Here is a 17,525-nt window from a genome sequence, read left to right on the forward strand (position 1 = left end):
CAGGCGTGAATCCCTTTACCCAGATCTGTAAATGTCGTTCATGGAGCAGCAAACTGTAGAGAGGTGGGCAGGCCTGATGGTAGAGGTGAGAGGCGGCCTAGGCGGGAATCCTGGAGCTCAGAACCTGCGGGTGGAACTGGGAAGACATGCCAATAGGCAGAGACAAATGGAGCTCTGGGCAGGGACTTCTGGGAAGGGGCTTTGCTATTGCATCAGACACAAGCCATTTGGGCAGAGCGGGGGCGCGCATCTCCCTCTCAGCTGAGCAAAGCTCTGCTTGTGTAAGGACTTCCCGAGAGACGCCGAGCGGCAGCTATGGCGGTGCTCCTTTGTAGCACGAATATTAAAAACCCAGAGACAGATATGGGGGCCCAACCTGAAGATCAGAAAAGCAAAAGCAGCCAAACTGCTAGACAGCTCTTACCTCTTTGAAATCTTCAGACTGTAAGAAAGCCAGTTCCTGTCTCATCCTGCCTTATATTCCTCTCTAGTGCAGGATTAAAGGCGTGCACCACCACCATCCAGCCTCTGAGGCTAACTAGTGTGGCTGCTGGGATTAAAGGTGTGTGCCCCCACTGCCTGGCCTGCATGGCTGACTGGTGTGTCTGCTTTGCCCTGACCTTCAGGCAAGCTTTGTTTATTAAAATACAAATGAAATATCACTACATTCGTCAGCTGACGCTGATGATTGTTCCCTGTGCTTCTGGAACGGCCATAATGAAGAGAGCTCACTCTCTGCCTGAGCTCCTCACCTGCACTAAACCATCAACAACCCTGTGAAGGGGTTAAATAATTGCATAAGGCCAGGATGGGGGCAGCATGAATGGAATGGAGTTCCAGGTGCAATATCTAAAGTAGGTGCCAAAAATCCTCAGGAATTAAGACAATTAAGGAATACAACACCTTTGTAAAAAAACAAAGTTAATGCAGAAAATAAACCTATGATGAGCAAATTGCCTAATTAATGAAGACAGGATCAACAAGATCCTTAAAAACAGATTTTAAGTAGCGGAGCTGGGACCCAAATCTACGCCGCCTGTCTGTAGGAAGCACGCCGCTCTCACTACTCCATAGCTGCATTCAAAACTGAGCAGCCAGTCACATCTGCTGTTCCTCCACTCTGGATGTCCAGAGTCCAGCACATAAGAGGCCTGCAGCTCAGGACTGTGAAAGAGCCCATAGGAAGGCCACAGCTAATGGTTGTCAATGGTCCTAGCTCCCCAGAGGCAAGCATGGCCACAGAACTGGTACCTGCTCAGGAATCGAGGCTGAGGGTTTTGTCTGAGTAAGAGACATGACACGTGCCCTGTATTATTCCTGGAGAGTAGTGAACACGTGAACATGTCAGCAGGCTTTGAAGAAGCTTGGTGTTCTGTGGGGTCTGGGGAATGAGGTATGCTGGCCACCATCCTTTTGGTTTGGAGTGGATGAATTTATTAAGTCTATAACAAGCAAAAGTAAAAGAATAAACAATGAGTAACAGATATCAAGAAGCAGCAGATAGGGGGTAAAATATCATCGAATTGGAAGCTCACAGCATCCAGCAGAGGTGGCTGCAGCGTTCCAGTCGAGACAGCAGACAGAAAGCAGCACCAACAAATCAAGGGTTTATAGATGCTAGCCGACATGGACTCGGGAAGCCAAGGCAGTCAGCTGGAGGTTTTGATAGGGGGTCATCTCCACTCTCTTTACAGCTGAGCTTCCTATAGCTGAACCTCCTGCTGTTCCAGTTGCAGGCAGTTTTACATCAAGGAGTAAATAGTAATAAGATCTGTTGGAAACTGTTCACCTTCTAGCGGTCCTCAAGGGAGCAGTGTGCTGGTCTCCTCCCCATCATAGCCCATCCCTAGGCTGAGGAGGAAAATGAGATAACTTGGGTCTGAAGCGGAGGGGGCGTTCCCTCCTCCAGAGTCAGCGCCCCAGAGAACTTAAACAGCACCTAAAAACATACTGATATTATGAACGTCATTCCTGGTCTCTCCAAACCTTGGCTAAAGTTTGATTGCTGTTGTGGCCATATTGGAAGGCAGGGTCTGTGGGATGTAGGTGGTTAGGTCATTAAGAGTGATTAAAAGTTTCTTTTCAAGCCGGGCGGTGGTGGCGCACGCCTTTAATCCCAGCACTTGGGAGGCAGAGGCAGGCGGATCTCTGTGAGTTCGAGGCCAGCCTGGTCTACAAGAGCTAGGTCCAGGACAGGCTCTAAAAAAGCTGCAGAGAAACCCTGTCTCGAAAAACCAAAAAAAAAAAAAAAAAAAAAAAAAAAAAAAAAAAAAAAAAAGTTTCTTTTCAAGGGCTTTCAAAGAATGTGTGGGCTTCAGTGAAGGTGACTATAACAAAAGGAAGTCCTCATGGTCTGTGTCTCCCACTGCGTGTGTCTCCCACTGCGTGTGTCTCCCACTGTGTGTGTCTCCCACTGTGTGTGTTTCCCACTGTGTGTGTCTCCCACTGTGTGTCCCACTGTGTGTCTCTTCCACTGTGTGTCTCTCCCACTGTGTGTCCCACTGTGTGTCTCTCCCACTGCATGTCTCTCCCACCGTGTGTCTCTCCCACTGTGTCTCCCACTGTGTGTCTCTCCCACTGTGTGTCTCTCCCACTGTGTGTGTCTCCCACTGTGTGTCTCTCCCATTGTGTCTCCCACTGTGTGTCTCTCCCACTGTGTGTCTCTCCCATTGTGTCTCCCACTGTGTGTGTCTCCCACTGTGTGTCTCCCACTGTGTGTCTCCCACTGTGTGTCTCCCACTGTGTGTGTCTCCCACTGTGTGTCTCCCACTGTGTGTCTCCCACTGTGTGTCTCCCACTGTGTGTGTCTCCCACTGTGTGTCTCCCACTATGTGTCTCCCACTGTGTCTCTTCCACGTGTATTTCTCCCATGTGTGTTTCTCTCGCATGTGTGCCTTCACCAGATGCAGCTACCTGATCCTGGACTTCCCAGTCTCCGGAAAATCCTGAGTTCCAATAGCTAACTGCTTTCTTTTTCTAAGTGGCTCCGTTCCAGGTATTTTGCTATAGCAACAGAAAAAAACAAATCAAACAAAAACAAGGGCCACAGGAACCCAGAGGAAAGAGGAAAGGCTTCGGTCTTGAAATACTGTAACAAACATCGGGAGGGGTGACATTTGGGCTGGCGTTTCTCCAGGTAGGATGGGGAAATGACATGGCAAGCAGAAGAGAGAATCTCGAATTCTCACGTGTGGTTTTGAGACAGTGTCTCCCTACAAATTGGAGGCTGGCCTTGAACTTGAGGTTTTCCTGCCTTTTCCCCTGAGTTTGCAGATGGGTGCCATCCCACTTTGTATTGTATAATGTTCAGTTTCTAAAAATTTAAAAAGAGCGTGGTGTACATTTTTAGTTAACTTGATCAACAAAATAAATTGAGGAAAAAGGGGGGATAGCTATGTGAGTTATTTTTGTCAACTTGGTACAAACTAATGTCACCTGGGCAAGGAGCCTCAGTTGAAGAAGTGCCTCCACTAAAATGGCCTGTGGGCATGTCTATGGGACATTTTTTTATATGGTTTATTTTTTTTATATTTAAAAATTTCCATCTCCTCCCCTTCTCCTCCCCTCCACCCATACCCCCCCCCCTCCAGGCCAAGGAGCCATCGGGGTTCCCTTCACTATGTTAAGACCAAGGTCCTCCCAACTCCCCCCAGGTCCAGGAAGGTGATCAACCAAGCTGAGAAGGCTCCCACAGAGCCCGTCCATGCAGAAGAATCATAGCCCAGCGCCATTGTCCTTGGCTTCTCAGTCAGCCTCCACCGTCAACCACATTCAGAGAGTCCGGTTTGGTCTCATGTTCCATCAGTCCCATTCCAACTGGAGTTGGTGGTCTCCCATTAGTTCTGTCCCACCGTCTCCATGGGTGAACGCACCCCTCACGGTACTGACTTTCTTTCTCATGTTCTCCCTCCTTCTGCTCCTCATCAGGACCTTGGGAACTCAGTCCGGTGCTCCAATGTGGGGCTCAGTCATTTTCTTCATCTATCGCCAGGTGGAAGTTCTATGGTGATATGCAAGAAATTCATCAGTATGGCTATAGGAACTGGCCTTTTCAGGCTCCCTCTCCTCAGCTGCCCAAGGGACTAGCTGGGGGCGTCTCCCTGGAAACCCGGGAACCCCTCTAGAGTCAAGTCTCTTGACAACCCTCAGATGGCTCCCTTAATTAAGATATATGCTTCCCTGCTCTCATATCCACCCTTCCTGTATCCCAAGCATCCCATTCCTCTGAGCTCCCCCCATTCTCCCCTTCACGCTTTTCTCTCCCCATCTTTCCTTGGCCCCGTCTCGCCCTACCCTCAAGTTCCCAATTTTTGCCCGGTGATCGTGTCTACTTCCAATATCCAGGAGGATTACTATATGTTTTTCTTTGGGTTCACCTTCTTATTTTCTTCTCAAGGATCCTGAATTATAGGCTCGATGTCCTTTAATTATAGCTAGAAACTGATTATGAGTGAGTACATCCCATGTTCATCTTTTTGGGCCTGGATTACCTCACTCAGAATAGTGTTTTCTATTTCCATCCATTTGCATGCAAAATTCAAGATGTCATTGTTTTTTACCTCTGAGTAGTATTCTAACATGTATATATTCCACAGTTTCTTCATCCATTCTTCCACTGAAGGGCATCTAGGTTGTTTCCAGGATCTGGCTATTACAAATAATGCTGCTATGAACATAGTTGAACAAATGCTTTTGTAATATGATTGGGCATCTCTTGGGTAAATTCCCAAGAGTGTAATTACTGGGTCCTGGGGTAGGTTGATCCCGAATTTCCTGAGAAACTGCCACACTGCTTTCCAAAGTGGTTGCACAAGTGTGCATTCCCACCAGCAATGGATGAGTGTACCCCTTACCCCACAACCTCTCCAGCAAAGGTTATCATTGGTGTTTTGGATTTTAGCCAATCTGACAGGTGTAAGATGGTGTCTCAAAGTTGTTTTGATTTTCATTTCCCTGATAGCTAAGGAGGTTGAGCATGCCCTTAAGTGTCTTTTGGCCATTTGAACTTCTTCTGTTGAGAATTCTCTGTTCAGTACAGTGCCCCATTTTTTAATTGGGTTAATTAGCATTTTAAAGTCTAGTCTCTTGAGTTCCTTATATATTTTGGAGATCAGACCTTTGTCAGTTGCAGGGTTGGTGAAGATCTTTTCCCAGTCAGTAGGCTGCCTTTGTGTCTTAGTGATAGTGTCCTTTGCTTTACAGAAGCTGCTCAGCTTCAGGAGGTCCCATTTATTCAATGTTGCCCTTAATGTCTGTGCAGCTGGGGTTATACGTAGGAAACGGTCTCCTGTGCCCATTTGTTGTAGAGTACTTCCCACTTTCTCCTCTATCAAGCTCAGTGTGTTCAGATTAATATTGAGGTCTTTAATCCATTTGGACTTGAGTTTTGTGCATGGTGATAGATATGGAACATTTTCTTTAAAGTTTTTTTTTCCCTTTTTGTTTTACTTTACATATGTATGCGTGTTTTGCCTGCATGTGTGTCTGTGTATCACGTGGGCTTCTGGTGCCTGCAGAGGTCAGAAGAAGGTGTCAGATTCCCCAGGACTGGAATTACGAAGAGATGGTGATGAGCCATCATGTGGGTGCTGACTAGAACCTGTATCCTTTAGAAAAGCTGTCAGAGCTCCTAACCTGTGAGCCATCTCTCCAGTTCTCTGGACATTTCTTGATTGCTGATTGATGTGGGAAGGCCCACCCACTGTGGGAGGTGCCACCTGGGGCTAATGCTCCTGGGTTATATAAGAGAAGGCGCTGAGCAAGCCATCAAGAACAAATATGTCAGCAGCAATCTTCCAAAGCTTCAAGTCCCTGCCAAAAACCTGTTTGCTTCTTGTTCAGACTGTCTATCACAGAAACAGAAAAAAGAGTAGTGTGTGGCACCCACACAGAAGGAACAAACTGGGGACAGTTGGGAGCAGCTACCCTAAGAGGTGGGCAATGTCAAGAACATTCTAGTTTCAATATCAAAGTTCAAAAGGAAACTGCAGAGCTGAAGAGAGGAGGAAGCCCAGTGTCCGCTCTGTAGGGCTTAGTCTAGACTGGTGTGTTATGTCCCTCCATTTGTGCAAAGCGATTTTATGAGCACTCCTAGGTATGGTTAAACCGGAGGCTTTTATTGTAGCCAGAGGCATCTGGAAGAGTCCAGAGCATAGATAGAAAGTAATAGACTAACCGTGGCCAGCAGACTGGACTTGGCCATGAGAGGAGTGCGGGGGGGGGTGTGGGTAGGGGTGTAGGGGAGAAGTGATTGATAAAGAGGTGATGACCAAGATAAAAGGGCCAGAGAAGGCATGGGGAGAGGACCGAGAGAGGACAACAGCGGAAATAGCTGGGTTGGGAGAAGACTGAGAAGCTAAGGAGGGAGGGAAGCCCTTGAGCTGGAGAAGTTCAGGGTGAGGGGCAGGTGAGAGGAGCCAGGATGCCAGCATGGACTCTGAAATGTGTAACAGGAACTTGTGATACCTGGAGGCCAGCATACTCGACGGAGTGTAGTAAAGAACCTTGAGTCAGACCGGCAGGCATGCTGAAAGCAAGGAAGGAAGCTGACCCGAGCTATAGTCTGGAGGGACATACAGATAAATGTGCCTATTTCATCATCATCATCATCATCATCATCATCATCATCATCACCATCATCATCATCATCATCTTTTTGATAGGCTTTCACAAAGAATGCACGTTGGGCTGGTGTCGTGGCTATTTTGGTTGTCAACTTGATCACAACTGAAACGAACTAAAAACCCCCAAATGGCTGGGCACACCTGTGCGAGATTTTTGCTTAATTCAATCATTTGAAGTGGGAAGATAAACACTCCTAATCAAAATCTTAGAGACAGGAAGACATGTGTCTTAAATTTAGATTTTCTTTAAATGGTTTTTATTTTTAATTATTTATTTTATTGGTGTTTTGCGTGTACTTCTGTATGAGAGTGTCAGATTCCTTGGAACTGAAGTTACAGACAGTTGTGAGCTGCCTTGTGGGTGCTGGGAATTGAACCCAGGTCCTCTGGAAGAGCAGTTAGTGCTCTTATCCACTGAGCCACCACTCCAGCTCTCATCTAGAATTTTTTGAGGTGGGAATACCCACCTCTAATCTGGGCCACACCTTCTGCTGGACACCTATATAAAGGACATGGAAGAAGGAAGCCTCGTTCTTTGCCTGCTTGCTCTTGCCCTCCTTAGCAAGTCCATGCGTACACAGGCTTTAGAGCCTGCTTATTTGGGAGTCTGGGGTATACTGAAGAGCAGCTGAGACATTAGTCTCATGAAATGAACAACTGCTGGATTCTTAGACTTTCTGTTCATAGGCAGTCATTGTTGGACTAGCTAGAGCACAGTTCCTAAGTCATTCTAATAAATCATATACATATATATATATATATACACACACACACACACACACATACACACACACATTCATGTTATAAGATTTCTTACTCTAGAGACTCCTGTCTAGAACAGATTGGGGTATCGGAAGTGGTTCTAGAACAACAGAAGTGTAAGAATGGATCTTTTAAGCTTCTGGAACAGGTTTTCCTACTTGCCAACAGCTACAGTGGCCGAAGCCTCTCCTGGGAGCTCAGAGACTACTGAAAGCCCATGGTGTAGAATATTTTACAAACTTCTATTTTTATAAGAAAGAGTTTCTTTGTGTAGCCCTGACTGTTTTGGAACTAGCTCTCTAAACCAGGCAGTCAGTGAACTCAGAGATCTGCCTGGAGTGCAGGGGTTAAAGGCACACGCCACCAAACATCTGGCCTATTCTACAAACTTAAGGAGACAAACACATTTGATTATCCTGATTCACCGACTGTGAGAAGCAACAGATTTGGTGACTCCGTATGTAAAACTTTTGACAACTTGTGAACAAATAAGGAGAATGGTGGTGCTGGCTGGTTGTGCCTTGCCTCTCTGGATAAATTGACAAAGGAAAGGAATGAGCTCTGTGATGAAATTAACCAGCTTCTAGCATCTCAGAATATGGTGAAGGACAACGGTGAACTTGGTGATAAAATTGGCCAACTCCAGAGGCACATAAACGGTCTGAATGTCTCTAAGTGTGCCCCGGAAGAGAATCTTCTCTTCGGTAGCCATGGAGCTCAAGTTGTGGAAAACCAAACCAAAGCCTTCATTATAAGATTGGCTGAGTTACAGCGAAAATTCAAGTCCCAGCCTCGGAGGGTGTCAGTGGTTCAGGTCAGGGCATTAACTGGTTAAGAGTGGGATCCTGTAATTTGGGATGTGTGGGAGGATCCTATTAGAGTGGAGGACTTTGAACCCTCAGATTCTTATGGGCTCATCTCACCTGAGGAAGTATTCTCCTCCCCCTCAGCAGATGCTATATTCCCCCAAGCCCCTAAAATGTTGACTTTTTATGCCTTTGACTGAGGAAATTAATTTTTCATTGTCTGCTAAACCAGCAGTGACTTTCTCCGAAGGAGATGCCAGGCAACATAGCACTGATGTCCCTCTGGGTTGACCAATGGCTGCCGCTAGACCTATAACCAGACCTAAGGCTAAGCGGGCTCTAGAGGGGAGGTAGGACGGGTAGTCCACGAGGAGGTGCTCCACACTACTTAATGGGTTTGCAAATTCATTCAAGCAAAATTCTGGGGAATATGTGTGAAAATAGATTTTAAGGGTGTGGGATAATGGTGGGAGGGACATAAAACTGGATCAGGATGAGTTTATTGATATGGTTCCCCAAATGGTGATTCTATGTTTAATATGGAAGCTCTCACAGTTAAAAAAAAAAGTGTCAAATGTTTGAATAGTTGGCTGAAGCATTTGTCAAAAGCCCGGCTTGCTGGAATAGAGTTGAAGATGCCTGGTGTCCCTTGGCTTAGTGTTGATGAAAGCATTTTAAGGCCCAGGGAAATGGCGGCGTTAGAGTGGGTGTGCCGTGTAAACCTCACCCTCCACAGAGGGCGGGCCCAGAACACACGCCATTTATTAATCCTAGAAGATGCCCAGCACATTTGGAGAGCTTTGTTGTCTCCCTTCTCCTGTGGCAGGCCTTAGGGTTGGAGATGCTGCTGCTCAGTTGGATGAATTAAATACAATGAGTTTAATTGGACCCCAGGGTAGCAGGGGCCAGGTGGCAACACTGAATTGCCGAAGGCAAGGTGATCGTAGTAATTGTAATAAGAAGTATAACAACAATGGCCTGACCGGCATGGTGAACAAAGTGAGTTTTATGGTGGCATGGCTCATAGGGACCTCTGGTCCTGGCTAATCAGCTGTGGTGCTTCCAGGCATGAAACAGATAAGAAGCCTCCTGAACTTCTCTTTGACCTGTATGAGCAGGAAAGTTTTCAAACAAATGAAAGAAACTGGATCACGGCAAAAGGGAACCCCAGCCTGTGAATCTGTTTCCAGACTTGAGCCAGTTTGCAGACCCAGAAATTCCATGAATGAAGGGATGGCCAGGTTCCCCTGAGGAAGGACCTTGATAAAATACCTAAGAGTTTTACTGTTAGCCTTTCCCCAGTCCTTCCCAGAAGGAACCACAGCCTTTTACAGAGGTAACTGTACGCGGAGGGAAAGGAAACAATTAGGCTTTCCAGGGTCTGCTGGATACTCGTTCTGAGTTGATGCTGATTCTGGGAGATTCCAAGAAACATTGCGGCCATCCAGTTAAAGTGGAGCTTTGACTGAAATCTGACTCACATTAGGTCCATTGGGTACCAAACTCATCCTATGGTTATATCACCCCCCCTCCCCGTCCTAGGATGTGTAATTGGGATAAGTAGACTTAGGAGTTGCCAAATATTGGTTCCCTGGCCTGTGGAGTGAAGATTATTATGGTTGGAAAGACTAAATGGAACCCTTTAGAGTTGTCTCTGCCAGGGAAAATAGTTAGTCATAAACAGATCACATCCCTGGAGAAACTGCACAAATTAGTGCCACCATCAAAGACTTGAAAGATGCAGGAGTGGTGGTTCCCACAGCATCTCCCTTTGGCTCTCCTGTCTGACTAGTGCAGAGGACAGATGGCTCGTGGAGAAAGACAGGTAACTATGGAAAACTCAATCAGGTAGTGCCTCGGACTGCAGCTGCTGCACCACATGGGGTGTCCTTATTTGGGCAAGATTAACACATGCTCTAGCGATGTCTTTTTCTCAGTACCCGTCCATAAGGAAAGGACCACCAGAAGCAATTTGCTTTTTGTTGACAAGGCCAGCAGTATACTTTTACAGATGAGTTTTTGGTTTTGTTTTTGTGTTTTGGCTTTGGTTTGATTTTTGAGACGATGTTTCTCTGTGTAGCCTTGGCTGTCCTGTAACTGTGTAGAACAGGCTGGCCTGGAACTCACAGCGATCTACTTGATTCTGCCTCCCAACTGCTGGATTAAAGGTGTGCATCACCACTGCCTGGCTATACATTTACAGTTTCATGTTTTCACCTTATAGATATTAACTCTCCAGCCTTGTGTCATAGCTTAGAAGAGATCTTGATAACCTGTCTCTTCCACACAGCATCACACTGGTGCACTGTACTGGCAACATTATGCTGAGTGGACCAACTGAGCAGGAGGAAGCAACGCTTTGGACTCACTGGTAACACATATACGTACTGGAAGATGGGAAATAAATCCAACCAAAACTCCAGGACCTTCTACCTCAGTGAAATTCTTGAGAATCCAGTGGTGTGGGGCATGCACCGATATTTCTTCTAAGGTGAGGAGTAAGTTATTGTCCCTGGCCCCTCCCATCACCAAGAAAGAAACAGAACGACGTTTAGTGAGCCTGTTTGGTTCTGGAGACAGCACATTCCCCACCTAGGTCTGCTACTCTAGCCATACACCAAGTGACTCCAACAGCTACTAGCTCTGTGTGGGGCCTGGAGCGGGAAAAGGCTCTTCAACAGGTCCAGACTTCTGGGTAGACTGCTCTACCACTTGGACCGTATGGTCTAGCAGACTCAATGGTACTTGAGGTGTCAGTGACAGATGGGCTTGGTGTTTGTAGCCTTTGGCGGGCTCCTATTGGGGAATCACAGAAGAGACCTTTGGGATTTTGGAGCAGATCTCTACTAATATCTGCAGACAACTTTTGTCCCTTTGAAAGACAGCTCTTGGCCTGCAATTGGGCCTTTATGGAATCTGAACATTGAGTCAATGAGACACTAAGTTGGACACTAAGTCGGGTTACCATATGACCCAAGTTGCCCATTATGAGCTGGGTGGTATCTGACCCACCAAGCCATAGAGTAGGATGTATCACAGAAATCCACTATGAAATGGAAATGGTTTATCTGTGATGGGGCCTGAGCAGGTCCTGAAGATACAAGCAAGTTCCATGAAGAGGTTGCCCAAACGTCTAACATTTCTATGTGATTCACTGCCAAGCATGCACTTACAGCATTTTGGGGTGTGTTCTTTGATTGGTTGGCTAAGGAAGAGGATACTAGGGCCTGGTTTATGAATGGTTTTTCACATCATGTAGGCACCACACAGAAGCAGACAGCTGCAGCATTGAAACCCCTTTCTGCAACAACCTTGAAAGACACCGTTGATGGGAACTCTCCACAGTGGGCAGAGCTTCGGGCAGTGCGCATGGTATTACAGTCTGTTGGGAAGGAGAAATGGTCAGATGTATAATCGTTCACTGATTCATGGGCTGTAGCCAATGAATTAGCTGGATGACCAGGGACTTGGAAAGGGTGTGGTTGGGAAATTGGAGAGAAAGACACCTGGGGAAGGAGTGTGTGAATGGATCTTTCAGAATAGACAAAGGATGTAAAGGCACTGTGTCCCATGTGAATGTTTATCAATAGGTGACTTCAGCTGGGAGGGGTTCAGTAGTCAAGTAGACAGGATGACCCATTCTGTGGACAGTTTGCCTCTTTCCCCAGCCATCCCTGTCATTCCCCAGTGGACTCGTGAAAAAAGCAGCCATGGTGATAGGGCTGAGGGTCATGAATAGGCTTGACAACATGGACTTCCACTCACCAAGGTGACTGAGTTACAGCTTCTGCTGAGTGCCAGGTGTAGTGAGGAGCAGCGGGCAAAATTCCAGCCGCCCCGGCTCCCAGCTGCCTGGCTAGCTTATGCCCCCAAATAACAACACACAAACTATATTCGTTTAAACACTGCCTGGCCCATTAGTTTCAGCCTCTTATTAGCTAATTCTCACATATCTTGCTTTAACCCATATCTAATAATCTATGTAGCACCATGAGGTGGTGGCTTACTGGGAAGATTCTAGCATACGTCCATCTTGGGCTGGAGCTTCATTGCATCTGACCCAGAGAGGAGAGGCATGGCGATTGCCCGAGGCGTCTTCTTCACTCTCAGCATCCTGTTCTGTCTACTCCACCCACCTAAATCCTGCCCTATCAAAAAGCCAAGGCAGTTTCTTTATTAACCAATGAGAGTCCTCCATCAGCCAGGTCTGCCAACAGCAGAGACCAACACTGAGCCCCAGATACGGCATCACTTTCTAGGGTGACTAGTAGCTTGATGACAGGTTGACTACACTGGGCCACGTCCTCTGTGGAAAGGACAGTGCTTTGTCCTTACTGGAGTAGACATTTATTCTGGTTATGGATTTGCCTTTCCTGCATGTAATGTTTCTGCCAAAACCACTATCCTTGGGCTTACAGAATGCCTGATCCACTGACTTGATATTCCATATAGCATTGCTTCTGACTAAGAAACTCACTTCACAGCCAGAGAAGCATGACAGGGGCCACAATCTTGGAATCCTCTGATCTTACTATGTTCCCCACTGTCCTGAAGCAACTAGCCTGGTAGAAATATGTAATGGGCTTTTGAAGACATAGTTACAGTGCCAGATAGCCTCTTATTGGCTAACTATCACATCTTGATTAAACCCATTTCTATTAATCTGTATCACCATGTGGCAGTGGCCTACCGGGAAAGAGTCAGCACTCTGTCTCTGGTGGCTCCATGGTGTCTCTCCCTGACTCTGCTTCCTTCCTCCCAGCACTCAGTTTCTGTCTTCTCCGCTACCTAAGTTCTGACCTATCAGGCCAAGCAGTTTCTATATTCAACCAATGAAAGCAACACATAGACAGAAGGACCTCCTACACCAGTCAGGTGGTTCTTCTCACCTTATACAGAGATTTTGGATTTTACTTTAACAAGACTGCTTGGGTTTAGAGAAAGAGAGAATCACATTCCAACTACAAAGCCAGCTTTCCTTTTGGCAAGTTACATCTGATCAAATGAGAAGCATTTGTTAGTCATATAAGTTTTTTATATTGAATGGACACACTGGTTGATAAACTATCATCTCTTCTAATTAAGAGGTCTCTCTTGCTAAAATAGAACCTTTATCTCTTTTGATTGTATCCATAGCTTTTCTTCTCCTATGGAAACAAAACCAAAACTTTCCTAATGTAACACATACCCTGGTTTCCATTCTGAGGTCAGCACTCTTTAAACTATACAAGCTGATTTAATTCAGTAGTTTTTTTTCTATTATCCAATGTCTCTCTGCAGCTGTTGTCCTTTCTCATTAGCATTTAGAAAATTAAAAGTTAATAAAGCATTATGCAATCATTTCTGCAGTCCTTTATTACCCTATTCTGTTTATTTAGCATATCCTTTAGAGTTTGATTTGATCTTCTATAACTGCTTGCTCTGTAGGATCGTGTTGTATACCTATAATATGTTTTCTACTTAATAAGTAAAACACTGTTTCATTTTGCTAGAGACATGTGCTGGAGCACTGTCAGTCTTAATTAACCCATGATGGCCATAACTTTTAGCAAATGTGTGATTACTAAATTAGCCTTTTCAGAACTCAAATCAGTTGCCCATCAAAAACTGAATAGGTATCAATGGTGTGGTGTACATTAATTTTTCAAATTCTATAAAATGAAACACACCCATCTGCCAGATTTCATTCTTTGAATATCCTTTGGGTTACTTGCTGCAGGTAGTGGAGTTTGACTGTATAAAGAACAAGTAGGACATTTCTTTATAATTTCCTGGGTTTGTTGCCAAATAATGGAAAAATCACTTTTTCAAACCTTTGCTTATTGACATGATGCTTTTATAAAATTCTGAGATCACCAGCAAATTTCCTATCAACAGTTGATCAAATTTTTCATTACTTTGTGCTAGAGGACCTTGCAGACCCATATGGGATCATATATATATATATATATATATATATATATATATATATATATATATATGGGATGATTTCTATTCCTGATTATTTCTTGTAAATGAATAAATAATAAAGTCAATTCTATATCATCTGATATAAACTCATTGGTTTCAATATGCAAAACAACTTTTTTTCCTTTTTGTTTTTTCAAGACAGGGTTTCTCTGAAGCTATAAAGCCAGTCCTGGAACTTACTCTGTAGACCAGGCTGACCTCAAACTCACAGAGATCCACCTGCCTCTGCCTCCTGATTGCTGGGATTAAAGGCATGTGCCACCACTGCCTGGCTGCAAAACAACTCTTTCTGCATAATTGTGAATCAGTAACTATTAAGAGATTCTGTAAAATCCATTAATACTATGAGAATAGCATATAACCTGACTTTTGTACAGAATCATAAGGGCTTTGTTCCACCTTACTTAAATTTTCTGATTTGTAACCTGCCTTTCCTGATTTATATGCATCAGTATAGAATGTAGGGGCTCCAGATATTGGTGTTCCCCATACAATGCGAGGAAAGATTCAGTTAATTCTCTTTATAAATTGAATCCTCTTGCTTTTGGGATATTTGTTGTTATCTCTCCCAAAAAATTACTACAAGCTCTTTGCAAAGGTTCACTTTCTGCCCATAACTTGTCAGTTTCATTATTAGTAAAAGATATTACAATTTCTGATGGGTCTATTCCTGATAATTGGCAAAGCCTCAATTCTCCTTTTAGAATTAACTCAGAAACATTTTCCACATAAGTTTTAATTTTTTTGGCAAACATCTATTTTTAATTTATTTTTATTATGTATACAATGTTCTGTCTGTGTGTATGCCTGAAGGCCAGAAGAGGGCACCAGACCTCACTACAGATGGTTGTGAGCCACCATGTGGTTGCTGGGAATGGAACTCAGGAACTTTGGAAGAACAGGCAATGCTCTTAACCGCTGAGCCATCTCTCCAGCCCCATAAGTTTTAATTTTTTTACTCTGTTTATTTAGTAAAAAATCCATTCTAAGATAATACCTTCTCTATGTATTAATATTCTTATAGGAGAATGCATAGAAAGTAAAATAACCAGAATGCAATCAAGCTTTGAATCCAAATGATCCATATGTACCTCCTGTTATTTCTTTTCCACCAAAGCCAATTCTCTCTCAGCTTTGTCTGATAGTTCTCTTGGACTATTTAAGTCCTTGTCACCATCTAAGATTTTGAACTAATTATTGAGTTCATCATTTTTTATTCCAATAGTGGACCATAGATAGGAAATGTCTCCTAGCATCTTTGAAAGTCATTAAGAGTCTATAATCAGTCTCTCCTAATTTGTACTTCTTGGGGTCTATTTTTTTGTAGACCTATTTTATATCTTAAATAATTAGCAGAATCTCAAACATATGTTAATTTATGGCTTGTTTCTAAGATTGGAGGAATTTTAATTTGAGTGTTCTATTGCTGTAACAAATCATGTCCTCACATTAATTGCTATGTTAGCCACATATGAATTTAATTTTCCTCTCTGTCCTTCTGGTTCTATACATTTGACCCATCTCACACTTTGCTTTACTTGAGATAAAGTTTCGATCCCTAAAAACTGAACATTTACATCCTAAAGAGGCCAGGTTGGATGCCAGGATTCTGATGAAAGTATTGTTGTATCTGCACCAGTGTCTACTAGACCTTCAATGACAGTGTCATTCATTCATTCATTCATATTTTAATTTTGGTCTGTTTTTTCCTGATTTTTTTTGTTCTCTCTTCTATATCTGTTCTATCACCCAGAGCAGTATGGTTTCTTACAATAGGCACTAGGTTCTTTAATTGCCCTGAAAAGGAGTTTCCTCCATGATGACAGAAAATGGTGGAACTGAATTTGGCATGGGGACCCGTGAGAGGCCCCTCAAGGTGTTTCCCAATGGCAAAGGTTTACCTTGACTGTCCTTTGTTGATAGTGTAATGCCTACCCTTGCAATACCTTCTGCATAATCCAGAATCGAGGGGTGTTCCATTTGCATTATGCTTAGAAGAAGCATTGTTTCTAGGAATGCTCTGTTTATAATCCCTTTTTAGGCGACCTTGTTTACCATGATTAAAATACTTGACAAATTTTTCTTCAAGCCTCTGGAAATACCCTTTCCTATCCAAGGTAAGATTCAATATTGATTGTATCTTAGATCCATTCCTCCAAGGGTGCTGATATGCCATTTATGGCCTAATTATCCTTTTGCAGCATGATCCTCAGATCCCTGCCTGGCCTCAGGTGACAGCCCAAACCCACAGTATTTGCACAGCCTTTGGTGGTATCAGGAGTCATGATATCAACCCAGTCCTGGCTGTTGTAGGGCCATGGACCCAGACATGGCCCCATGTGGCAGCATGGGCTATCTAAATTAGCACGGCCCTGGTGGCAGCGTGGCCCTCGGATATGAACATGGACTCAGGTGTCTGACCAGACCACAGTCGTCCACATGGCCTTCAGCAGCTACTAAACCTGTAGACATCAACACAGACCCTGGCTGCTGCAGGGTCACAGACACAGACACGGCCCATGGCAGCAGTTCAGGCCTTGATGTCATCATGCCTGGTGGCAGCACAGGCTACTCAGATCAATATGGCCCCAGTGGCTGCATAACTCTATGGCAGCAAAATGGCCACAGGTGGTGACCCAGACCCTGGGCAATCCCATGGCCCTTGGTGGTAACATGGGTCAGGGATGTCAACACAGACCACAGCTATGGTAGGACAGATGTGTCAGTAGCCCAGGCCCGGATGTTACCCTGGCCCCTGGCGGCAAGCAGGCCACCAACATCAGCCCATTCCTCAGCCCCCATCTCTTCAAATCTGCCTCTCATAGCTCGTGAACCACTCTGCCTCTCTTTCTCCCCCATTTCTCTACTGCACACTTGCTCATCATAACCGTGAGAACCCTGGCTGCCCCATGGGTGTCTTTTGCCCTCCTGAGCCACATCAGGTATAATTTTGGCCTAGTTAAATACAAACTGTGTTTGCAAGTGTGTCCTGGGATAGTTATGTTAGGCATAATTATGACCTGGGTATTGTTTTCATTTGGAAATTAAGCATGACATAAGGAGATATGTCTGCGTTACAAGTTGACGAGGGCTGAACCTGTGATGGTTACTTTGGCTGTCAAAGTGACTACATCTGGAATGAACTAAAATCCCAAAATGACGGGTCTGTGAGGGAGTTTTGCTTAATTAAGTCATTTGAAGTGGAAAGACAGAGCTTCAGTCCAGATCTTTTGAGCTGGGAAGATCCATCTTTAATCTGGGCCACACCTTCTGCTGGAACCCCCGTATAAACACACAGAAGGAGGAAGCCTTGCTCTTTGACTGATTGCTCAAAGGCAGGCCCGTTCCTTCACTGGCATTAGAG

General features: G+C 44.7%; 1 pseudogene; it reads left to right on the forward strand.

Moving 5' to 3' along the window:
* The first annotated feature begins 819 nt into the window (after positions 1 to 819).
* Positions 820 to 16,796, forward strand: LOC121677157 (annotated as a pseudogene).
* Positions 16,797 to 17,525: the final 729 nt, after the last annotated feature.

The sequence above is a fragment of the Arvicola amphibius genome, chromosome 4, assembly GCF_903992535.2.
Source record: "Arvicola amphibius chromosome 4, mArvAmp1.2, whole genome shotgun sequence".
Classification (NCBI taxonomy): Eukaryota; Metazoa; Chordata; class Mammalia; order Rodentia; family Cricetidae; genus Arvicola; species Arvicola amphibius.